Below are 26,059 nucleotides of genomic sequence, written 5' to 3'. Positions count from 1 at the left end.
AGTCTCACTCTGTCGCCCAGGCTGGAGTGCAGTGGCATGATCTCCGCTCGCTGCAACCTCTGCCTCCTGGGTTCAAGCGATTCTCCTGCCTCAGCCTCCCGAGTAGCTGGGACTACAGGCGCGTGCCACCTCGCCTGGCTAATTTTTTGTATTTTTAGTAGAGACGGGGTTTCCCCATGTTAGCCAGGATGGTCTCGATCTCCTGACCTCGTGATCCACCCGCCGCGGCCTCCCAAAGTACTGGGATTACAGGTGTGAGCCACCGTGCCTGGTCTACAGCACCCAGGCTTTCTATGTTCCCCAGTGTGACCTGGTGGAGGTATCTTTTCTTGTTTCTCTTTCTTTTTTTTTTTTTGAGACGGAGTCTCGCTCTGTCACCCAGGCTGGGGTGCAGTGGCGCGATCTCACCTCACTGCAAGTTCCACCTCCCGGGTTCACGCCATTTCCCTGCCTCAGCCTCCCAAGTAGCTGGGACTACAGGTGCCTGCCACCATGCCCAGCTAATTTTTTTGTATTTTTAGTAGAGACGGGATTTCACCGTGTTAGCCAGGATGGTCTCAATCTCCTGACCTCGTGATCCGCCCACCTCGGCCTCCCAAAGTGCTGGGATTACAGGTGTGAGCCACCGCGCCTGGCCTGGTGGAGATATCTTTTCTAAGTTGTGAGGATTTGAGCTTGTTCTTTGAGAAGCACTTTATAGTTTTTACTTTATGTCTGTAAATACAGTTTTGTAATTCCTCCCACATATCTGCACGGGAAGCAGTGAAAGATTTTGCCTTTCTTTTGTAACTCTCACTTGTTCACAGAGACGTCACTTTCATCTGGCACTGTGGTCACAGGAACTCAAGATGCAATGGTGATTTTGGACATTCCTTCTTTAAATAAATTCAGTAGATTGGGCATCATAATGGTTTACCACGATCTGAGCAGGGGTAGGGCTCCCTTCCAAACCCCTGGGCTGAAGTAACCCGCAAGTCAAGTCAGCCTAGTGGTTCTCAAGTAGGGGCAATTTCTTCCCCCAGGAGACATCTGGCAATGTTTGGACACAATTTTTGGTTGTCACAACTTGCAGGTGGCATGATGCTCCAGGAATCTAGAGGTCAGGAATGCCGTCAAACATCCCACCATACACAGGACAGCCCCCACACCAAAGAATTATCCTACCTAAAATGTCCATGGCAGCAAGCTTGAGAAACCCTGATCTAGCCTAAGGGTGAAACAGGACATTCAATCATTTTAGAAAATTGGATAGGAAAAATTTAAGAGGCAGAAAGAGGTAGCTCAGTCTATGATGCCTATTTTATGTAGCAAAGCTCTCTGAACTAAAACGTGCCAAGGATGGAGGTGAACCACAGCATCCCAGGCAGCGGAGAGGGGGTGAGGAAGTTGGAGGGTAGGACTCCAACAGATCTTACCTTGTGTTTCCCCCAGGGCCTCATCCCTCCACCACCACTGTCAGGGGCTGTGTTGTGTCAGATCCTGCCATGACCACATTACAGTGTGGCAGAAAACAAAAGACCATGGATGCAGAATTTAATATTAGCTTTTGTCACGTACTGAGACCACATGCAGAGGAAGGTTAAGTACTCACTGAGTGGCATTTTGACTGTCACATCTTAATTCCTTAACCTTCAAAAGCATAGACTTTCTTTTACGCATGGGTGTAAACTAAGACCCTCTCTGAGAATTGCCTTGTGGCCATGAGAGAGAAGGTGCTTCTCAAAACTCAGGAAAGGGAAAGAAAACCTCATGATAATCGGCAGGGAAGGGAGGGTAAACATTATGGTTATAAGCAACATCCAACAAGGCTATTTGAAGGGGTGACAAACTATGTATCGGGAAGGAGTCATGTTGCTTGTTCAGTAAGACATTGGGGATGTATCTTTTTTCTTAATTCCAACATTTTACTTCAAGTGTAATGGTTATAGAAAAAAAGTGCACATGATCTAAGTACACAGCTTGATAAATTTGTATAAATTGAACACCTAGATGGAGATAGAACATTACCAGCACCTGAGAAGCCCACTGTGTGCCCCTTCCTCTCACAATTCCCCTGGATAATTACTCTTCTGACTTCTAATACCATATACTAGTATTGCCTGGTTTTGAACTCCATGTAAGTAGAATCATACCATACATATTCTTTGTTCTGGCTTCCTTTTTTTTTGTTTGTTTGTTTTTTTAGACAAAGTCTCACTCTGTTACCCAGGCTGAAGTGCAATGGCACAATCTTGGCTCACTGCAACCTCTGCCTCCCAGGTTCAAGCAATTCTCCTGCCTCAGCCTCCCCAGTATATGGGATTACAGGTGTGCGCCACCACGCCCAGCTAATTTTTTTGTATTTTTAGTAGAGACAGGGTTTCACCATGTTGGCCAGGCTGGTCTTGAACTCCTGACCTCAAGTGATCCACCTGTCTTAGCCTCCCAAAGCAGTGGGATTACAGGCGTGAGCCACCGTGCCCGGTCTGTTCTGACTTTTTTTTGTTCCAATTAAGTTTGTAAAATTTAAAGAATAGACAATCTTGTTGTCCAAATTTTCTTCTTATGTGCAGTACTGTTTTGGAGTAGCTGACTTTGTCATCAGTGTGCACCTACATATAAAGTATGAGGTCAAGGCGTGTACACATGTGACGTACAAGTGCACAGTACTTTTTCCACCGATGGAGAGTGAGGCTTGTGCAATTCAGTCACCTTAATCGTGATCTCTAGGAAGGCCTTCCAGTCAAGATAGCCAGGTGAGTTCAAATAAAAATTCTGTATGTCCCAACTCCAAACACAAAGCAGATAGAGAGCATACTTAGCACAACTTTTAAAAGGCAAAGTCCATTAAAAATAATAAAAACACCTCTGTGGACTATAAACAAAATGAAACATGCAGCCCAAAGGAGAGTGGATGCCACAAGGACCACAGGTTTTCTGGTCTTTGGGCAAAAGAGAGATCTGGGGAGGAGAGCTATACATTTTGGGCAGTGAGGCTCAACAGCACTTCGTACATGGAAGAGGACCAAAAAGTAAGGGAGTGCTCAAAAAATAACTGATCCATTTGATCCGACAGTCCCACTTCTGGGTAAATATCCAGAAAAATTGAAAGCAGAAGCTCAAAAAAACATTTGCACACTCACGTTTATAGCAGCATTAGTCACAATAGCTAAAACCTAGAAACAACCCACGTGTCCATTGACAGATGAATGGACAGTAAAATGTGATATATATAACAGAATTATCTAGAGAGAGAGAGAGAGATATAATGGAATAGTATTGAAAAGAAAAAGGGGCCGGGCATGGTGGCTCATGCCTGTAATCCCAGCACTTTGGGAGGCTGAGGCAGGCGGATCACGAGGTCAGGAGTTCAAGACCAGTCTGATCAACATGGTGAAACCCCGTCTCTACTAAAAATACAAAAATTAGCTGGGTGTGGTGGCACGTGCCTGTAATCCCAGCTACTCGGGAGGCTGAGGCAGGAGAATCGCTTGAACCCGGAAGGCGGAGGTTGCAGTGAGCCGAGATTGTACCACCGCACTCCAGCCTGAGCGACAGAGTGAGACCCTGTCTCAAAAAAAAAAAAGAAAGAAAAGAAAAGAAAAGAAAAAGGAAGAAAAAGAAATCCTATCACGTGCCACAACATGAATGAACCTTGAGGACATTATGCTGAATGAAATAAAACAGCCACAAAAAGATACGGTATTCGTATTATTCCACTTAAAGGACAAGGTATCTAAAGTCAAATTCACAGAAATAGGAGGTAGAATGGTGGTTACCAGGGACTGCAGGGAGGGGGAAACAAGAAGTTGTCATTTAATGGGTAGAGACTTTCAATTCTGCAGGATGAAAAAAAATGCTTTGGAGATCTTCACAGCAATGTAAATACTCTTAGCACTATTGTACGCTTAACAGTGCTTAAGATGGGAAGTTGTATGATGTGTGTTTGTTTGTTTGTTTGTTTGAGACAGGGTCACACGCTGTCACCCAGGCTGGAGTACAGTGGTGCAATCATAGCTCACTGCAGCCTCGGTCTCTCGGGCTCAGGCGATCCTCCTTCCTCAGCCTCTCGAGGAGCTGGGACAACAGGCGCACTCACCATGCCTGGCGAATTTTTTTTTAATTTTTAGTAGAGATGGAGTCTCGCTATGTTGCCCAAGCTGGTCTCAAACTCTTGGCCTGAAATAATCCTCCTGCCTCGGCCTCCCAAAACGCTGTGATGACAGGCATAAGCCACCACACCCAGCAACACGTCTTTTTTTTTTTAAGACTGAGTCTCACTCTGTCACATAGGCTGGAGTGCAGTGGCTCGATCTCGGCTCACTGCAACCTCTGCCTCCTGGGTTCAAGCAATTACCCTGCCTCAGCCTCCCCGGTAGGTGGGATTAGAGGCGTGCACCACCATGCCCAGCTAATTTTTGTATTTTAGTAGAGATGGGGTTTCACCATGTTGGCCAGGCTGGTCTCGAACTCCTGACCTCAAGCAATCCACCTGCCTCGGCCTCCCAAAGTACTGGGATTGGAGGCATGAACCACCACCCCCAGCCAATACATGTCTTTTACCACACTAAAAGAATTATATTATAAAAATTGACCATTTACTAAACCATAAAGCAGGTTTCAAAAAATTCCAAAGTATTAATATTTCACAGACTTTGTTCTCTGCTTGCATTGCAATGAAATTAAACATAAATAAACTACAACATCAAGAAACCATTTAGGAAAAATACAAGTAAATTGTGATGTGTTTATACAAAATAGAAATATTTTCATACAAAATATAAAATGTGTGGTATCTAGCTAATGTCATTTAGAGTTAAACTTAGAGCTTTATGCACTTTTCAAACAAAACAAGTGTAAAATCAATGAGTAGATTAATGGTTATATGCGGCAAATTAACACACCTATTTATCTATATTCCCTCCCAAACCCTCACCAAAGTGACATTTAAAAAGAAGGGTTAAGCCACATGGGAAAAGATAATGGGAAATGAGATTATGGCTTATGAGGGATATCAACAAAATTTCGAAGGTATAAAATAAATGGATGAGCGGGTGCAGTGTGGAGAAAACCGAAATGTCTGACTGCCATGAAAGCAACCAATGAGAAGCCATTTAGCTCCCCTGAGCCCAATAAAGAATCCCCAGTAGCAGCTCCTGGGATCTCCAAAGGCCAGAGAGTGAAATCAGGATGACGGGCTAAAATTCTCTGAGAGGAACAGTTAGACCCATAGATCCTCCAGCTCCTGCAAGCAACTGTCCCACTCTCTTTCAGGCTGCCAAGGGGAGAGGATGAACTTAGGTGGATTTAGAGAAGGATAGAACACTGAACAGTGACGGCCGGGCGCGGTGGCTCACGCTTGTAATCCCAGCACTTTGGGAGGCCGAGGCGGGCGGATCACGAGGTCAGGAGATCGAGACCACGGTGAAACCCCGTCTCTACTAAAAATACAAAAAATTAGCCGGGCGTGGTGGCGGGCGCCTGTAGTCCCAGCTACTCGGAGAGGCTGAGGCAGGAGAATGGCGTGAACCCGGGAGGCGGAGCTTGCAGTGAGCCGAGATCGCGCCACTGCACTCCAGCCTGGGCGACAGAGCGAGACTCCGTCTCGAAAAAAAAAAAAAAAAAAAGAACACTGAACAGTGACATCAGCCTATTCCCAGCCTCCTTCCCATGCCATCTACCATAACCAATACAGAGAACTGTATTCCCCCAGGCAAGAAATCTGAAGATCCCTCTCTAGGCAAGCTGACTGGCTTGGGGAGAAAATACTTACATTCTGATATTTGAGGGATCCAGTAGTAATTTGGCCAGTTCCCATGCAATCCTTCTGTGGTGAGACACCTCAACCCACATGCCCCATGCATGAGCTCCAATCTTTCAGTTAGCCGGTTTGCGTCTTACTCTTAAAGATGAGGAAAACCTCCAAAAAGATAAACAGTCCAGCCAGCTAGGCGCAATGACTCAGGCCTATAATCCCAGCACTTTGGGAGGCTGAGGTCGGTGGATTTTGTGAGTCCAGGAGTTTGAGACCAGCCTGGGCAACATGGAAAAACACTGTCTCCATAAATAAATAAATAAAATATTTAAAATTACCCAAGTGTGGTGGCATGCACCTATAGTCCAAGCTACTCAGCAGACTAAGGTGGGAGATCACCTAAGCCTGGGAGACGGAGGTTGCAGTGAGCCAAGATCATATCACTGCACTCTGGGCAACAGAGTGAGACTCTGTCTCAAAAAAAAAAAAAAAAAGATAGACCAAAACAAACATAAGAACAAAGTATCTCAGAGGAAACATGACTCAAAGAGTAAATGAAAATTCTAAAGATAAAGAGAATAGATTCATTAAAAGACAAAAGGAAAACAGGAAAGACAAGAAAATTAGATGATCAGTCTAACAGGAATTCTAGAAATAAGAGCACAGAAAAAACAAAGCAAGGGAGTTTATCAAAGAAATAATACAAGAAAATTTCCCAAACTAAAAAAATATGCATTTCCAGATTGAAGAGACATCATCATGAAATTTCTGAACAACAGAGATAATGCTTCAAGAGCCAGCAAGAGACAAAAATACTAGCTGCACACAAGAATTGGAAATTGAATGTCACTCAATTTGTCAACAGAAATACTAGAGGATGGAAGATCATGGAGCAGATTTTCTAAATTCTGAGAAAAATAATTTCTAACCTAGAATTCTGTACCCAGCCAAACTTTCAAGCAACTGTTAAGGTATTATAGAAGAAAGTCATTTTCAGACATGCAAGATTGAAAAGATTGGCCTTCCTTGGAACCTATTAGAGAGTCCATTTGAGGGTGTGCTCCACCAAAATGAATAATAAAAAGACATGGGCCAGGCACAGTGGCTCACGCCTATAATCCCAACACTTTGGCAGGCTGAGGCAGGCAGGTCACTTGAGGTCAGGAGTTCAAGACCAGCCTGGCCAACATGGTAAAACCCTGTCTCTTCCAAAAATACAAAAATTAGCTGGAAGTGGTGGTATGTGCCTGTAGTCCCAGCTACTTGGGAGGCTGAGGCACGAGGATCGCTTGAGCCTGGGAGGCAGAGGCTGCAGTGAGCTGAGATCGTGCCACTCACTCCAGCCTGGGTAACAGAGCGAGACCCTGTTTCAAAAAAAAACAAAAACAAAAACAAGACATGGGATGAAGGAAATAGGACATTCAGCACAAGCAAGAAAATAAGGAAAGTTCCAGAATGGTGGTAGAGGAAGTTGTTCTCTAAGCTGCTGCACAGCAGGTCCAGAATGGAACAGTCCTGAGAAAATCATGCCCAGCAGGCTAGAACAGCCACCTGCCCTCAGTATTTGCCTGTTTGTAACAAAAAGCTATAAATGCTCAGCTGAAAGAGGTTCTCGGGAATGGCAGAACAACCAAAAGTTTGCCCTGACTCTTGATAAACAAGAACTGAAGAAGAAAAGAAGATTTGCAAGAAGAATGAAATCATGGCTTTTCTGAGTTTGCAGATTTTTTGCACGCATCTAATTAAACCTCTGCAGAAATTTCTACCACATCCCTAACCAATCATCTAACTCAGGACACAGGATGTTTAGCCCAGTGACAGCGTGCCTTCAGCAGGCATATATCACACTCCCCAAAAGCTCTGTTTATTCAGTATCATTTCCTTAACTGAAACTAAATTGTCTGTCTTCAGCTTGTGCCCCTTTATCCTAACTCTTCCCTATGAAGGCACACAGAACAATCTTATTCATAAACAGCTCTTCCAATTTCACACATTATTGCAGTCTTTACTTCTGCCCACTACATTCATGCTTTCTGGGTTGTTCTCAGAGTTGAGCATGAATCAGAATCACCTGGAGGACTTGTTTAAGCCCCGCTTGCTAAGCCCCGCTTGCTAAACCCCACACCAAAGTTTCTGACTCAGTAGATTTGATGTGGGGCCTAAGAACTTGCTTTTTTTTTTTTTTTTGAGATGGAATCTCATTCTGTCCCCCAGGCTGGAGTGCAGTGGCACAATCTGGGCTCACTGCAACCTCCGCCTCCTGGCTTCAAGCGATTCTCCTGCCTCAACCTCCTGAGTAGCCGGGATTACAGGCACCTGCCACCGTGCCCGGCTAATTTTTGTGTTTTTAGTAGAGATGAGACTTCACCGTGTTGGCCAGGCTGTCTCGAACACATGGCCTCAAGTGATCCACCCGCCTCGGCCTCCCACAGTGCTGGGATTACAGTTGTGAGCCACTGCTCCCGGCCACCATCCTTATCTTAAAATGCGGCACCAACCCTCCAGAATGGAGTTTTCTGACTGAAGGTGCCCAGAGAGAGTGCTCTCCCATGCAGAGGAAAGGACCAACGGGGCTTTGCAGAAGCAAACACAATGCCCCGCTAGCTCTTGATAATCTGAGCAGCTGATGAACTCAGCATGTGCCCAGGAGGCCCCTCAGGACTTCCGTAGAGCAGCTGGGGCACCTTCCCTCCATAGCACGTTACATCCAGGACAGTCAAGAATCCCAGCCAGCCTGTTAGGTGACCGACGCAGGCCGTCACTGAGCAGCAAGCAGAACTGCTGCCCTTCCCTGGGTTCTCCAAGAGCCTGTGATCCTCCCTGGCCCTCAGACAGCCTCTTCCACCCCTCAGGGCAAGGTGTTTCAGGGGCTGTGAGGTGAGGTTCCTGAGAGTGAGTAAAAGGAGTCACTTTGGGGATTAACTGTCTTGGACACTTCTTCCCTCCAGACGTCTACTTCCCAACCTCTCAATCTTTTTTGCCTCCCTTCCACACTCACTGGTGCATCCCTTAAATTTCTTTCATCATTTTGTTTTTCTGGATTACCTGCCACGGCCTTTCTGTTCATCTCTCCACAGTCAGACCTGGGATCTGAACCCTGAGCTGACAGAGATGCTGAGAATCTGGCCTTCTGCTGCTCCGAGAGGACTGGGGATGTGGCAGGCCATGCCCGCTTGGGAGGTCAGTTCACCAGGAGCTACTGTCCTCAGTGCCTGTGCCCCCAGACTGAGGAAGAAGGAGATGCTAAGGGTAGCCTTTCATATCACATACAAAGAGCCTGGGAAGATGAGATGGAGGTGAGGAGGAGAGGCATTCAATCCAGAGGGAACAGGGAAGTAATGCTTATTAAACGCCTACTGTATGCTAAGTACTTTGCTATATACGTATGAGTTACTGATTTAAGGTTGGAGTGGGGCTGAAATTCCCTGTATCTATTGGCCTGTAGGATTAAAGACTGTTCTGTCTTGGAAGATAATCATGACTGATGAGCCTCTGAGGACGGAGGGTGAAGATTTTTAAAACTACCCTCAAGCATGAGCCCTAATACCCTCAGCGGACCCAGGTCATGGTGCTTCTCCTAAGGCCATGAATTCCAGCCTGGGGAAGAGCTGGGAACAGCTAGAGAGGCAGAGGATTCTAGGAACATGAAGCCCTAGCCAGTAACCTCCTGTGGAGAGTGACTTCACCCCCAGGCGGCCAAAGCAGCAGCTGCTGCAAACCAAAAATGCCAGGAAGATCCATCTTCCCCTGCCCCTGGCCACCTCCAGGCTGGCTTCCTCTTCTGCGTGGTCTCTGTCTGGTTTGGCATTTCTCTGCTCCCCAAGTCCTGGATCTTGCGGGATGGCCCGTGCCCACTGTACTACCTGTAAAGGCCTCCAGATGGCGCTTTCAGCTCATCAGTGGTCGCTGCTTTGGCTTAAGATGTGAACAGATACAGCTGAAGGAAAGGCAGGTGTGTCCAGGTTACCAGGCCTCAATCCCTGCCGCCAGAGCAGCACAGGCTTCGTCCGCCTTGAGTGCGGGTGAGTGGCCATAGCGGCCTTCTCCCGTCTGGAGCTCCCTGGAGGAAGCTGTCCCTTTCAAAACCAATCTCAGAATTTAAGATAAGGTTGCCAGATACAGCAAATACAAATACAGAATGCCGGGCCCGGTGGCTCACGCCTGTAATCCCAGCACTTTGGGAGGCCGAGGCGGGCGGATCACAAGGTCAGGAGATCGAGAACATCCTGGCTAACACGGTGAAACCCCGTCTCTACTAAAAATACAAAAAATTAGCCGAGCGTGGTGGCGGGCGCCTGTAGTCCCAGCTACTAGGGAGACTGAGGCAGGAGAATGGCGTGAACCCGGGAGGCGGAGCTTGCAGTGAGCCGAGATCGTGCCACTGCACTCCAGCCTGGGCGACAGAGTGAGACTCCGTCTCAAAAAAAAAAAAAAAACCAGAATGCCCAGTTAAATGTAAATTTCAGATAAAAAATAATTTTTTAGTTTAAGTATGTCCAAATAATGTCTGTGTCATACTTATGCTAAAAATTATTTTTTATTTGAAATTCAAATTTAACTAAGGTGTCTTGTCTTCATGTGGCAATTCTAGTTTAGGTTTATTTACAGGAGTTCCCCACCTTCTGTCTAATCCATGCTTATAGAACATCTACTAGGCATGTGTGAGATATGACAACAGGAAGCAAGTGTAGCTCCTGCACTTAGAGTTGAGTTTGAAAAAAGACATGTTGACAAACAAGAAAATGTAGGAAGCATGGGATAGTGGAAGAAGTCTGGATTTTGGCGTTGGCTTTAAGTTCAAGCTCCACTTCTGATGTTCACTAGCTGTGTTATCTTAGGTAAGTTATTAACCTCTCTGGGCCTCTATTGTTTATGTGTGGAAATAAGAATAATACCAACCTCTGGTTGGGCGTGGTGGCTCATGCCTGTAATCCCAGCACTTTGGGAGGCCGAGGCGGGTGGACCACCTGAACTCAGGTGTTCAAGATCAGCCTGGCCAATATGGTGAAACCCCTTCTATACAAAAAATACAAAAATTAGTCTGGTGTGGTGGTGGGCGCCTGTAATCCCAGCTACTCGGGAGGCTGAGGCAGGAGAATTGCTTGAACCCAGGAAGGGGAGGTTGCAGTGAGCCGAGATCGCACCACTGCACTCCAGCCTGGGCAACAGAGCAAGACTCCATCTCAAAAAAAAAGGTAGGAATAATACCAACCTCAGAAGGTGACCAAGGAGGTTATAAGAAATTGTATGTATCTCATGCCTGGCTGCCATAGGATCTGAATATATGCTAGTTTTATAAAATAACTACCAGGCCAGGCATGGTGGCTCACGCCTGTAATCCCACACTTTGAGAGGCCGAGGAGGGCAGATCACCTGAGGCCAGGAGTGCGAGACCAGCCTGACTAACATGGTGAAACGCCGTCTCTACTATTTTTGTAAAAATACAAAAAAGCCAGGCGTGGTGGCATGCGCCTGTAATCCCAGCTACTCAGGAGGCTGAGGCAGGAGAATCGCTTGAAGCTAGGAGGCGGAGGTTGCAGTGAGCTGAGATGGCGCCATTGCACCCCAGCCTGGGCGACAGAGTGAGACTCTGTCTCAAAATAATAATAATAATAATAATAATAATAATAATAATATAATTATCATGAGAGAGAGATAACAAAGTGTTCATGGTAACAATTAACTTTACCTCCTTTGGGAGGCTGTCTACAATGAATGTAACACTTCACTTTTATTTTATTATATTATTATTATTATTATTGTTATTTGAGATGGGGTCTCACTGTGTTGACCAGGCTGATCTTAAACTCCTGACCTCAAACGATCCTCCAACCTCAGCCTCCCAAAATGCTGGGATTACAGGCGTGAGCTGCCGCACCTGGCCCACACTTCACTTTTAAATAGAAATAATAGCTAATACCATGTATTGAATGCCCACAACATTGCCCTAAGTATCTAATAAACATGATCTCATTTAATCCTTATATTAACTCTCCCAGGTATTTACTATTGTTGCCCCCAATTTACAGATGGAGAAACTGAGTTAAATAGCTTGCCACAGAGCAAGTAAGTGGTAGATTTAGTATGTTCACTCGAGTCCATCTAACTCCCCAATCAATACTCCTAACCTCTATCTTACACTACCTTTGCATGGATTGGCCCTTGAAGTTTGAGTTGGTGACCACTATGAAGAGAAGCACAGATTGTGGCTACCGAGCATCTGGAACAGCAGATGGAGATGCAGAAGCTGGGAGGCATGAAAATAGTCCTGGGGCCCTGAGTTGCTGGGCATTCTGGAAACAGCAGGTCATTAATGTTCACAGGTATGTCTTAAGACCTTTGCAAGTCCTCAATTTCCACACTAGTTTCTATATAGAAGGTATAACTGGGGCGGAGAGGGGGGATCAAGTAGTGATCCTACTGAATGACCCTTATGCAAGTTTTGTTAGTGTTGATAGTCACTATTTATTGGATATTTATAGTACATCAGGCAGTGCCAGGCATTTTTCACACATTATCTCGTTTAACCATCACAACTACAGATGAGAAAAACCAAGGCCAAGGTCACATAGCTAGGAAGTGTTGGACCCAATGCTTGTGTAACTCCAGCAGGGTGGAGGGTTGATGCACTCTCTAAATAAGGGCTCATTGATTTCAAGTCATGTAATTAAAATTCATTCCTCAGCAAAATTGTGTATGACTTACATACGTCTCTTGTAAACATTCAAAACCATGTCAAAGGTTTCCTGTATTGTGGGAATCAGTCTTATTTCAGTGCCCTGTTCCACTTCTAGCTAGTTTCAAATGAATAATGAATGCAGTTGGTAACAATTACCAACTTTGCAGCACCTTCCTGCCTCCAACTCACAGCCAGGGCAGGGCAGGCTTGCTTGCTCCAATCTAAACTCTAGCCCCGCAACTCACAGAGTTAATCCACCCTCTTAGACTCCCTCTGGTTTGCCCACTCACCTTGGGGAAAGTGCAGAAAGATCAGATTTTTTTCAACTTGCTTGGGTGTTTTTACTCCAAGGTGTTAAGAATGCAAAGTACAAGGTGCTAAGAATACAAAGGTAGATAAGATATGGTCTTTTGAGTGTGAGGCCCTCCTATGGGGAAACATGGGGATAAGCATAATAACTGAAGGCAAAGGGGAACCATAACAAAGAATGGACCCAGTACCAAGGAGAAACAGCAAGTAGGGGCTGGGCGCAGTGGCTCACGCCTGTAATCCCAGCACTTTGGGAGGCTGAGGCGGGAGGATCACGAGGTCAGGAGTTTAAGACCATCCTAACCAATATGGTGAAACCCCATCTCTACTGAAAATATAAAAATTAGCCAGGCATGGTGGTGCATGCCTGTAGTCCCAGCTACTCAGGAGGCTGAAGCAGGAGAATTGCTCGAACCTGGGAGGTGGAGGTTGCAGTGAGCCAAGATTGTGCCACTGCACTCCAGCCTGGGCGACAGAGCGAGACTCTGTCTCAAAAAGAAAAAAAAAAAAAAAAGAAAGAGCAAGTCGGTTCTCTGGGGGAGGCCCATGACCACGCCACTAAGCTGGTGACACAAAAGCTGGTCTTGGAGAATGAGCCCAAGTTTGCCTGATGAAGGGAAAGGAAGGGCAACCCTGCAAGGCAGGCTCAGCCACAAAACAAAACCACTTGCTTGGCCAACTGCAAGAACTATAAAAGTTGGAGTAGGGGATAGGGTACAAAAGGAGCGGAAGGTGACGGGGAAATGGTTGGTACGGGCCAGATTGTAATAGAGCTTGTCCACCATGTGAAGATGTCTGAAGTTTTATATCCTTTAAGCCAATGTTTCTCAAACTTTTCCACTTAAAGTACCCCAAAGGCAGTGGATAACGCAGGCATGGGAATAGAGCCCATGTTGAGCTCAAACTCTCTTTAAAGGTCTTGTCTTTGAAATCATGTGATTCTTATATTCTACTCCATCTTATGTTTGTTTGTTTTAATATAAAAATGTTTACCTTAATAAATAAATAAAAATACATTTAAAATTAAAATAAGATAAATGTTTTTTGAATCTCTAAATAAAATTTAAAGATTACGTTTAAAGATATATTTATTATAAATAAAATTCATGAGGTCAGGCCTGGTGGCTCACACCTGTTATCTAGCATTTTTCGAGACCCAGGCAGGAGGGTCGCTTGAGCCCAGGAGTTCAAGGGTGCAGTGAGCCATGATCACACCACTGCACTCCAGCCTGGGCAACAGAGCAAGACCCTACTTCAAAAAAACAAGTGAGGGCCAGGCGCAGTGGCTCATGCCTGTAATCCCAGCACTTTGGGAGGCCAAGGTGGGAGGATAACTTGAGGTCAGGAATTCGAGACCAGCCTGGCCAGCATGGTGAAACTCCATCTCTACCAAAAAATATAAAAATTAGCTGGGTGTGGTGGCTCACATGTAGTCACAGTTACTTGGGAGGCTGAGGTGGGAAAATTGCTTGAACTTGGGAGGCAGAGGCTGCAGTGAGCCAAGATCGCACCACTGCTCTCCAGCCTGGGCGACAGAGCGAGACTCCGTCTCAAAAAAAAAAAAAAAAAAAAAAAAAAAAAAAAAAAATGAGGAAGATAATCTATTCTATAGTTCTTCCGCCCTGTTTCCTTACGTGAATCCCCCATCCCGGAAGTTGCTTCAGCACATCTGAGGACAGCCATAGGGATTTAAGCAGGACAGTTATGTGATAAGATTTATTTCTAGAAAGAGCCTTCTGACAATGGTATAAAGAATGGATTGGAGGTGAGAGAGGCTGAAGGCAGAGAGAGCAGGCGGGAACCTCTGCAGTAACCCAGGCAAGAGATGGTAAAAGTGAAGCAGATAAAGAAGAGAAGAGTTTTGAGAGGCATTTAAGAAGTGGAGGCCAGGCATGGTGGCTCACGCCTGTAATCCTAGCACTTTGGGAGGCCAAGGTGGGTGGATCACTTGAGCTTGGGAGTTCTAGACAAGCTGGGAAACATGGTGAAACCCTGTCTCTACTAAAAACACAAAAATTAGCTGGCATGTGCCACATGCCTATGGTCCCAGCTATGTAGGAGGCTGAGGTGGGAGGATCACTGGAGCTCAGGAAGTCTAGGCTGCAGTGAGCTATGATCACACCACTGCACTCCAGCCTGGGTGACAGAGCAAGACCCTGTCTCAAAGACAACAACAACAAGGGGAATTAGGGTCAGGCCCTGGGCTTACATCTGTAATCCCAACACTTTGGGAGGCCAAGGCTGGAGGATTGCTTGAGCCCAGCAGTTTGAGACCAGGCTGGGCAGCATAGCAAGACCTCATCTCTACCAAAAAAATTTTAAAAGAAAATTAGCCAGGTGTGGTGGCACACCCCTGTGGTCCCAGCTACTTGGGAAGCTGAGGTGGGAGGATTGTTTGAGCCAGCATGTCAAGGCTGTAGGTGAGCCGTGATCACGCCACTGTACTCCAGCTTGGGCAACAGAGCAAGACCCTGTCTTAAACAAACAAACAAGCTAAAGAAGTGGAATTAATACTATTAGAAAACTGTCCTGGGGCTGGATGTGGTGGCTCAAGCCATTAATCTCAGCACTTTGGGAGGCCGCGGCAGCTGGATCACCTGAAGTCAGAAGTTTGAGACCAGCCTGGCCAACATGGCGAAATCCTGTCTCTACTAAAAATACAAAAATTAGCCAGGTGTGGTGGTGCATGCCTGTAGTTCCAGCTACTCGGGAGGCTGAGGCATGAGAATCGCTTGAACTTGGGAGGTGGAAGTTGCAGTTAGCTGAGATCGTGCCACTGCACTCCAACCTGGGTGACAGAGCGAGACTCTGGCCCAAAATAATAATAATAATAACAATAATAATAATTTGCAAATCATATATTATCTGATAAGGGATTTATATCCAGAATATATAGAGAAATCCTAAAACTCAACAACAATAAACAAACGGTCTGATTCAAAAATGGACAAAGGACTTGACTAGACATTTTTGCAAAGAAATTACACAAATGATTGATAAGCACTAAGACAACATGAAGAGTCATCCAGCCAGCACCCTGCTGTTTAAGTTTCAGCCACCTTCTGACTCACACCTTGAGCTAGAACCATCCAACCGCGGGCTTCCTGAATTCCCATCCCACAGAAATGGAGATAACGAAGTGGTTGTTGCTTTAAACCACTGAATTGGAGTGATTCATTTTGTAGCAATAGTTAATGGCACATGGTAAAATGTTAATATGTAGAGAATCTGGGTGAAGGGTATAAAGGAACTCTTTGTAGAATGGTCCTCTACCTTGTGTATGACAAAGGGGTGGGGTTACAAGGATCATAGCCTCTTCTCAAGATTACTCAGGGCAGTCTACACCACTCAAGTCTATACCTGTAACAGTGAAGCTGAGCTGGAACTTCAGAATGGGAAAGCAAGATAAACTGATCGTGCGATTTCCCTATTGCCTTGGTGACACCCAGATACCCTGCAGATGCAGTTAGAAACAGCTTCAGTTGTCCAACTCTGTGGCTAGAAAAAAGTGTAGCCTGGGTTTTTACTTTCCTAACCCCTTGATTTGTTTTGGGAATTATTGTCTACAAAGAGCTGTCTCCTTTCTGAGAATTGCTTTAGGTGGAAGAAGAGAGGGTGTGCTGTGTCCCCTCTCTTTTCTTACTCACTCTATTTGTAACTTTCTTTCTTCTTTTTTCCCCAAGAAAATGGGCTTAGTTGGGGTGCTTTGGCACCAATAATCCTGCGGTGGAACTGTGGGAGCTAGACAGGGAGATTTGGAAGAGAATGCTAGATTGTGAGTTCTTGCTTTTGAGTTGTTTGAAGAGAATGCCACATCTCTGGCATGTCAACAAGCCCAGCAGAATCCAGTAACGTTCACCAAGAGGGCTTGATTAGAGCTGGTTAGGGGATGATCAGGATGGTTAGGTGTGAAGAGCTTACGCTGATTATGGAGGGTATGGGAGTCACGGGGTTGGTACCCAGTGAGGAAATTTACCTTAGTAGAAACATTTGGGATAGTGTAGAAGAGAGAAGAGCTAGAGGCGAGGATTCAGGAAATAAAGAATGCCAGAGTCTCAATTAACAGGATGGAAAGCTAAGGAGATGAGAGACTTATAATAGTAGCATAGTACTAAAAGACAAACTATGTGTAAAAGTACTAGAAAAATGGGGTCTGGGACTCTGAGGCAGTTAGGCCAGAGAAAAGAAGAAGGAAAAGATTTGTCTTCATTTGATTCAATTACATAAGCATTTCTCAGAATCTGCTATGTGTCACATGCTGTGGTAGATGCTGAGGGAGCTGATGAAAAAGACAGAATTCCTGCCCACCAGGGTCACGTAGTCTGATTGGAGACACAGACACGTAAACAAATGACGATAGTGTAAGGTGTGTGTAAGAAAGGAGGAATGTACAGGGTGAGTACAAAGGTGACCTCAAGGCATCCATGGGAGTCAGGGCTGAGGGAGGAAGAGCCAGAAGACATCAGCACAAAGAGAACCAAGATGCTGGAGTCACAGGGGGAAATAATATACTGGAGCCCTGGGCAGAGCAGTGCAGGACAAGGACAGCAAACGTGGAGAGGAAAGGGGGATCGAGAAGAACCGAGGAGATCCGTAACAGCATGCTTGGATGAGGGAATTGGGGAACACGAATGGACGTGTCAGAGGGAGCTAGTTATGAGGAAGTAGACTGCAAACCAGATAGTGAGCAAGATGAAGAAATAAGAGGTGTTTATCCTTGCAGTGGGAGAGAGACAATAAGACTGACAAATACTCAAGTTATCTGTGGATAGACGATTTCGTTAGCTCGATTTAAGGGTAAAGGGTACACTCTCTGGTAGGAGATGAAAGGGGATGTTTAAAACAGGTAGAAAAAAATTGGGCCGGGCACGGTGTCTCACGCCTGTAATCCCACCAGTTTGGGAGGCCGAGGCAGGTGGATCACCTGAGGTTAGGAGTTCGAGACCAGCCTGGCCGACATGATGAAACCCCCGTCTCTACTAATAATACAAAAAATTAGCCAGGCGTTGTTGCGCACGCCTGTAATCCCAGCTACTCGGGAGGCTGAGGCAGGAGAATTGCTTGAACCCAGGAGGCGAAGGTTGCAGTGAGCCAAGATCGCGCCAGTGCACTCCAGCCTGGGCGACAAGAGTGAAACTCCGTCCCAAAAGAGAAAAAAAATTGAATTTGGGGATTGGAGAAAAAGACTGATTGGAACCCACACACCAAGAGAGGAGATAAAACCCAGCCTTAGCTCTTCCATGTCGCTGAAAGAGAAGAAAACTTCTCTTTTTCCTTTTCCGTAGCCATAAAAGATGAAAATCCGTCATCCAGCTACTGAAATCAGGTGTACACGGTTGTTCCTCCTGTGATGAGACAGGGCGGAGGGATTGTTACCCTGTTGCCAGGGAAAAAGGAAGGGGCTGTTCCCAGTTGCTATGGTGACGAGGTAGGCGCGTTCCCTCGGTACCGCCGCACACGTCTGAGGCGGTCTCTTCTCCTCGTTGCTACGGCAACGCAGTGGGCCTGTTCCTGTCGCCCCCCGCCTCCCGCCGCAGTCGCTAAGGCAAGGTGGAGGTAGGGGCTGTCCTCCTCCCGCCGCTCAGTTGCCTTGGAGACGGCGGGTGCCCTGGCCCCGCCCCGCTCGGACTGTCAGCGGCGGCCGCATCGCGCCTGCGCAGTGCCCTCGTCCCCCGCAGTCTCTGTGCGTTGAAGCCGGAGACCGCGGCGGCCTCAGCTAGGACCCTCCGCCCCGGAGCCGCCGGCCGGAGCCGCAGCCTCTGCCGCAGCGCCCCCGCCACCTGTCCCCTCCCCCGCCGCCTCCGCCGGAGCCGCCTCGCGCACTGTGAGTCCGGGCCGAGGCGACGGACGCCGTGGGGCTGAGTCAGCGGGAGGCCAGGGCCCGGGCTGGGGGAGGGGAACCGGCCTCCCCCCGCCCCCGCCTCCCCACCCGCACACCCGCACCCCGACCGCGCCTTCCCCGCGCCGGTCAACCCCCTCCATCCCTGTCGCCGGGTTCCCTCCGGCCTCGGCGGCCCGGCCTCCCCAGCCACTCCCCCTCCCCTTCCCTCCTCTCCCCTTCCCTCCGTCTCTCTGGGTCCACCTTGGGGGTCCTTCCCTACTAGACGTGGCAACCGCACCTCTGCCCTGGACTGATATTTCCCCCAAACTACCTCCCGTCCGCCCTTATCCCTTCTCCCTCCTCCTCACTCCTCCTAGGCCTGACATCTCCCGGCCTCTCTGGTTCTCCCCAGTGATGTGCCATAAAAAGAGTGACAGGAGAGCGAGGGGAGACCTGGGGGAGGGGGAACATCGGGCCAGGCCCAGCCTGGGGGCCTCAGGTTTCTTCCCCACACGCTCCTGCCTGGCTGGTTTGGGGAAGCAGGTCTGGACAGTTCTCACTGGCTGCTCAGAGCTTGCAGGGCTTTTCGAATAGATTTGGCTGGGAAGGATTCAGCCCCATCGTGATCATCTAGCGTTTAATGAACGCGGCTAGTGCTTGGTGGCCTTCTAGTGGGCTGAGCTACTGCCCAGCCGGCCGGTGGTGTGGAGCGGGGAGTAGAAGTAGTGGAGGGAAGGGAGAAAAGGTTGCGTTTGGGAGCTCCAAGTTCCTGTGCTTCCGGTGTGTTGTTGTGAATAAGCATCTTGCGGTACTCTTTAAAATGCATTTTTTTTAAATCGCACTACAACCCTGGTATAATGTGAGGTTTGGAAAAAGGCCTGATGGCATCCATAGGAAGTGCTTACTGTTTATATATGAAGGGGCTGTGGCAGGACTTGATCTTGGATTCCTGTAAATTAACTAACTGGATAGTAGTGAGTTTTAACATAACGTGTGCAGGGTTGAGAGGAAGGAGAAAAATCGAAGCTTCTCCATGGTGTAGGTGTGAGGCCTGTACACTGTGCCTCCTCCAGCTGTGTGTCTTTGTGAGGGCTGTCACCAGATAGGGGTTCTAGCATATTGGGACAATTCCCTGGGTTATGTTTGCTACCCCTCCACCTGCCCATCTTGCAGTCCCTGTTCTTGGAATAGAAGAGGGTCCCAAACAGTTTTCTTTTTCCAGAAAAACTGAGCTGAAGTCTGAGTTAGTGCCCAGAGCCAGAAACTCTTAATAAACATGTCTCAACTTGAGGGCCCCTAACTACTATGTGTGTACCTCGTTGTCAACTTCTTTTTTATTTGACTTCCAAATTTCAGTGTGCTTTTAGAAAGCACATGTGAATATAAGCTAGATCTACCGCACAAGAGGCTTTGGGATTTTTACTCCAGATGGTAAAAGGAACGCATGGTCCATTTCTAAAAATCATGGTGAAGGAGCCACTCATTTGGAGTTTCCGGGGTTGCAAACAATGAGAAATAACTATTTCACTCCTTTACTTTGCTCAATCATGGCCTATTGGCAGCCTCCTCAGAGCCACTCCCTGCCCCCATGCCTATCAGATTAGTTTACAGTAGCCAAGACGGCTGTCGCCGTAGTTTTAAACATAGAGATGAAGTTCAGGAAAACTATAGCCCCCATCCAGCAGGGCAGTTTCTTCTGTTTCGAATGCCAGACTGGGGTTTGGTGGGATGCACCTGCCTGTGGTGCAATGGGAACCGTGGGGCCTGAGAGTGGCATTCCTTCTGTGTGGTCCTGTGTCACATAGCTCACCAAAATACCCGAGCAGGGCAGGAGCAGACAGCTGTGCTGGAGAGCTGCTCCTCCTGGGCTGAGTGTATTTTCGGAATCAGCGATATTACTGGGGTGGAGGGTTGTGAATTAAGGAGGAAGAAAATGTGTCAAGGCTAGATAGATCAGGAGGGTGTAAGTAAAATGTTCCTTTCCAGTTTGCTATGGGATAGTACATTTTCAGAGGATCAGAGTAGTTTTTATATGGATTAATTTGCCTTTGAAATCCACACCAGTGTTTTATGAGATAATGATGGAATGCCTTTTAAACTGCTACTATGAGGAAACAGGACTAATACTTGTCTTGTACATTGCCTATCCAGCTGTTGCTGAATGTAATTGTTAAGATCAAGGAGAGGGACATGATTTGAACCAAGTTAGACCTAAATCTATGTAATGGATACTGAGGTTTTGTAGGACTGTATTCTTGATTCTAAGACACACCAGCAATTTACCAACAGCTTTTAGGTAAAATAATCTAATGCTACCAGATCAAAATATATATATGTTGATTCCAAGGTGCATCCTCATTTTAGAAACATTAAAACCCTCAGGAAGTGGCAAGACTTGAGGGAAGGATTTGTGAATCTTGGAATTGAGAAAGAATGCTATTGATACTATTCCTGTGTGATGATGCCGTTTCTGACCTACCGTCCTGAGAGCACATGCATTGTGAAGATGAGTTTCTTCCAGTCCTTCCTGCACGCCAGCACACATTGTGGGGTTGTGTTTGTAAGATGACTGGCTGGAGTTAGGCATAGTAGGAGGCTATTGAACGGAGGAAAGTTCCCATATGAGAATCCAACCCAAGGTCTTAATGTGGTACTCTCCAGAAACTGAGCCAACTCACTGGCAGCAAACGTCTTATGAGCTATACCTGAATTTAGCCGAGTAACATTTGTCAGAAGCGGAACAGAAATTAATAGTTTTTTAAAACAGAATGCATCTGCCCTGATTTGCTTATAGATACATTTGTAAAGGTCCCAAGGCACATGTCTCCCTCCCTTAGGATGTTAGCACTGGAGGTGACCCCAGATGGTATAGTTTAATGCCCTCATTTCTAAAGTTGACACGAGACACCAAAAGTTAAATGACTTACCTAAGGTCACCCAACCTGTGCAGAACGTATGTAAAAACACTTTGTAAACTGTGTACACTAGGCAGATGAATGTTGGTGGTTATTAGTGGCTGAGTCAGGATTAGATCTCCAGATTTCCAGACTAGAGTTATTCTTCAACACCACATTGCCTCACCCCTCATAATGTTCCAAAGGGTTTTAATAAAAATAATTTAGTAGTCTGTAATTAGCCCTGTAGACAAGGGCTTGTTTTGTCATCTGAGATGTTGCACAGCCAGGCAAAATTTTGTGTCAAACTGTCAAACTAAATATTTATTCTTGCCACCTTAAAAATAATTTTTTTTATCACACATTCTGACTTCAGGACGGTCTTTCTTTTTTTAATTTGCATCGACTAACAGAAAAGCAAATGTGAAGGTGGGTATTTGAAGTCTTTTCTACTTCTTATCTGTGAGACTGCCGCATTCCAGAAAGCAAGGTGGAGAGGCAGACGGGGCTGAGAGGAGGAGCGTGCACATTGGGCAGCTGCGGGGTTATCTTCCAGCTCTCAGAATGGAACCTTTTGTAGTTTCTGGGAGCCATAAGGACTTCTAAACCCTCTCCTTGGGAAACGCAGAGGCAGCCTGGCCTCTGGAAGCAGGCAGACTTGAGTTCAGATCCCCATCCAGCCATCTCCTGGCTGTGTGGCCTTGGGTGAGCTATGTTACCTCTGAATGCCAGTTTCCTCATTTATAACCCTGAAATAATAACTATCTGTTTTACAGGGTTGTTGTGAAGATTAAATGAAAGGGAGTATGTAGAGTGCTTGCTTCATAAGAAATAGCAATGATTATTTTATATTGACTAAAGCATAAAATAGCAAATAATGGTTTCAAAATTGTTTCGTGATTTAGGTCCATCTTGGACGCTCAGTTTCGTAGCCCCCATCTCTCAGCACCCCTCTCAGTATTTGACAGGAATAGAGAAAAGGTTTGTCCCGGGAAGACCCGGCACTTGCATTATTATTTCAACTGCCAAAACAGGAGTATATGAAATACATCTTTGCTCCATGTATTCAGCCAACCTGAAAGACTGGCAGGACAGGAGCATTTGACTTTAGGAGGCACAGATGTGGTGTGCTTGGGTGTGTAGTGGGGGTGGCTAGTCCTCCAGCAGGGAGGCCAGTCTGGGGAGTGGTCTTCATTTGAAATAGAAAAGCTGCTGAGCTCTTGCTTGTGAGGGACACACATGTGGCCTTTATTGACTTCCTCAACTGGTAGAGGCATAGATTTCATCGGTGACTTTGCTAAAATCAGCTTCTGCATCCGTGAGATCCAGAGGGCAAGGGAAAGGAGCTATTCATCTTAGGAGGGAAACCTCGCCAGTGAGCAGAGGTAAAGGGAGGTCATTTTGGATGAAGAGAATTACAGACTGGCTCAAGGCAGAAACTACTGAGTAATTAAAGAACCAGGGCAAGCTGTTCAGGTGCAAAAGCAAAAGTGAATTTAAATTCCTAGATAAATTTCAGTAGGGAAGGAAATACCCGTGTATAGCCATCTAAAGATTGAAAAAAAGAGAAACACAATAGTGTTTACCTCTGGGAGGTGGGATTTGGGTGTGGGGAAGGGAAAAGGAGACTCAAAGGGGAACTTCTACTTTATATGTTTTTGTATTTGACTTGTTATAAGAAGCATGTATGCTTTAGTCATTTAATGAAGACCAAATAGAATGGGTAGTGATTGTTGTTCAGTAAATACATTTTGGTACAAAAGAAGCAGCTGCCTTTACTTGGAGCCTCCCATGCCTGGGGCAAATAGGGTTTGACAGCTTCAAGCAGGCCCAGGCAGTTTGCACCAAACCAAGCTCTTAAGTGAGGGCAGGACCCTCCAAAGTGGCTGCTTCCCGGTCAGCCCAGGGTACTTAACTGACCACCTACCTCATCACCTCTTCCTAGTCTTTTCACTCCCCTCTTGAGAATAGTCCCCTCCATCTGTTGACCAGCTAAAATAATCATAATTATTCTAATAAGCTAATTTTCAACTGTTGATGAAAATGGCATCTGACTATATGACCTTCATGAAAAATCCTTGCCTCTTAGTTAATGTCAAGAGGGCTTGAAGTTTAAAGGGACCCAAGCTGAAATGCTGGCACACTGTGTAGCTAAATTCTAGATCACACCTGGCTGGTACAGCACATCTTTTACATAATCATTTATTAACTGCCTCTGGTAGGAATTACTGGTAAACTCTGATAAAATCCTTAAGGATTGAGCTTTTAATTTTGTCATAAGTTGGCCAGCTGTATTTTCTAGCCAGATGTCATGTTTATTATAGAAAGATGACACACCTATTATTTGGACATGTGCTTTGGGTTGCTTACCCAGGAGTTAGGATGGGTTATGCTGAGTAATTCACATTCCATCACCCAGTCTTCCCTTTGGCCAAGAGTACAATTTCGTGTGACAGTTAGCCAAGTTTCGTGAAGCATGCTGTGGCCAAATATGATTTTTCTTGTGCGTAGAGTTGACTGGCCAATACTAGCATAAGCCTAGATCTTGCACTCACTAGCATCATGCCCTGCCAGCTTTGCTAAACTAACCAGATGTTGTTAGTCAACTTTTTAGCATAACATCAGTGTTTTAGGCTCTGGACGCTTCATTTGCCTCAAGTAAATAAGGACTTGTCCTATCTAAAATGCTTTAACTCCATGCAAAATGATTTTTTTCCCTGAAACTATTTCCTATATATAGGAGATACATACCACTTGTGTGATACGTTTAAAATAACTGAGCAAGAAGCATGGCTTCAAATCTGCCTTGTAGTTTGACTATATATAAAAAAGCTTAAAAGGATGTATATCCTTAGACCAGAAAGTACCATTCTAGCAATATTTAGAAAATAAAAGGTGTGTACAGAAATAATTGTAAAAGATTTATTAGTGCAACATTACTAGTAATATCAAACATTGAAAGCAACCAAAAGTGCCAGCAACTGAAGATTGGTCAGGCTCGCCCAGATAAAATACTGCACAGGCATTAAAAACATTTGGAGAAGAATATTAATACCAGAACTTTTAATATCAATGAAAAAAGCAGGATGAAAAATAGTATGTCAAGGAAAAACCCATATTTATAAAGAAAAACATGAAAAGATACTAGAAGAGCATATGCCAAGTCGTAAGTGATTGAGTAATGGGATTAAAAACGAATGGCTTTCCTTAGTGCTTGTTGATGTTTTCTAAGCTTTTCTGCATTAAGCAACTGTTACTTAATTATGACATTTTAAAACCAGTGACTTCTAGATTCCATGTAGTAGAACAATCTTTAGAGTCGTCTTTGCCTCTTACTTTTACTGTTTAAATGTATCAGAAGGTTTTAGTAAAACCTTGTATACCACAGGGCTCTGTTTTAGGTGGCCTTCTTTTCCCAGGTGTCTTTTCAGATTCTCTGTACTCCCAGTTCTCCAATGTTCCAGGGGCCTTTTTTGAGGCTTTTGCTCATTTTTGGTGTGGATGTGCACCTGTCGGAATTGTCTGTTTCAAAAGACTTTGCCCAGGCCCGCTACGGTTGCCTTCCTCCCTTTGCCCTTTGTCACCTTCCATTCAGCCATGAGCTCAGAGGCCCTTTTTCCTTCCAGGGATGGAGAGGGTTGGGTGCCCACCCGTGGCCACCCGATGGGCAGAAGCCCTATGTAGGCATGGGCTAGGCCACTCCCTCTGTGCCACACCAGGTCCATGGAGCTGCTGACTGTATTAGAAGGGCCTGGCCGGGCAGCTGTCCTCTGGCCTCATCTTTCCCATCCACGCACACACACTGTACATTGCCTAGATGGCCCAGCCCAGTGGACTGATACCTGCCTTCAACCAGTAGTGGAGTCTGCCCAGCTCTGAGCACTGAGAAAGGGGCGCTTTGGCCTCCTCCTGAGGATCCGGGACTTCGAGTTGAAGAACATATGGCCTGTCTCATAGCTCGGCCTGTGCTGTGATAAATGTTTGCTAAGCAGGATCTGCCTCTTCCTCCGAATGGTGTGACTACCCAAATACTTGTCTCAGATGGGGTGGGGTCCTTCCCTGCTGCCTGGAATTATTAGTGAGCAAGTCTTTGGGTATGGCTGGCTGGAGAGACTCCACCACTCGGAGAGAGTGATTGTGGGAGAAACAGTCATCTTATCTTGAGGGCATTGTGGTCCTGGTCACCTTGTAATTTATATGGTATTTTCTGACTGGTAAGAAATGAAATCTTGGCTGCTTCTGAGTCAGCAAGATCATAGTTGGGTCTAAGGTGTGTGTTGCCATGTGAAAGGGGCAGGTCTTAGACAACTAGATGAAATTAGATACCCTTCCCATGTGAGGAGTGTTTAACGCAGGCTTATCTCCAGTGGCATAATGCGTGCTGTGTAGCCAGGCCTTTCCGCAGCACCAGACTCTTGGCAACCAGCCACCCTCCACCCCCACCCGCTTCCCTGAAGGTTATTGACACTTACCTGGGACTCTGATTTGGTCCTTGATTTGTTCTGATTTTAGATGGGTAGAGCTCATAGCTAAAAGCTCTCAGTTTAGGCATCCTATTAACACTCTTAAGTGACAGGATCACTGCTAAGTACAGAGATGTGTTATGCTGGCACCAAAATAGC

At 46.1% G+C, this 26,059-nt stretch overlaps 1 protein-coding gene across 2 annotated transcripts in view; it reads left to right on the top strand.

Annotated features, from left to right (window-relative positions):
• Positions 1 to 18,376: 18,376 nt before the first annotated feature.
• The window catches only part of MAPRE3 (microtubule associated protein RP/EB family member 3), a 55,514-nt gene continuing 47,831 nt past the window's right edge, over positions 18,377 to 26,059 (top strand). For both annotated transcript variants that reach the window (XM_055254007.2, XM_055254005.2), the window contains exon 1: positions 18,377 to 18,546. The gene's annotated coding sequence lies outside the window, so the exon portion shown is untranslated. The remainder of the gene's footprint in view (positions 18,547 to 26,059) is intronic.

Source organism: Symphalangus syndactylus, chromosome 18 (assembly GCF_028878055.3).
Source record: "Symphalangus syndactylus isolate Jambi chromosome 18, NHGRI_mSymSyn1-v2.1_pri, whole genome shotgun sequence".
NCBI classification, from domain to species: Eukaryota; Metazoa; Chordata; class Mammalia; order Primates; family Hylobatidae; genus Symphalangus; species Symphalangus syndactylus.
Note: the sequence above shows the minus strand (reverse complement) of the source record. Positions and strands in the feature narration are given on the sequence as shown.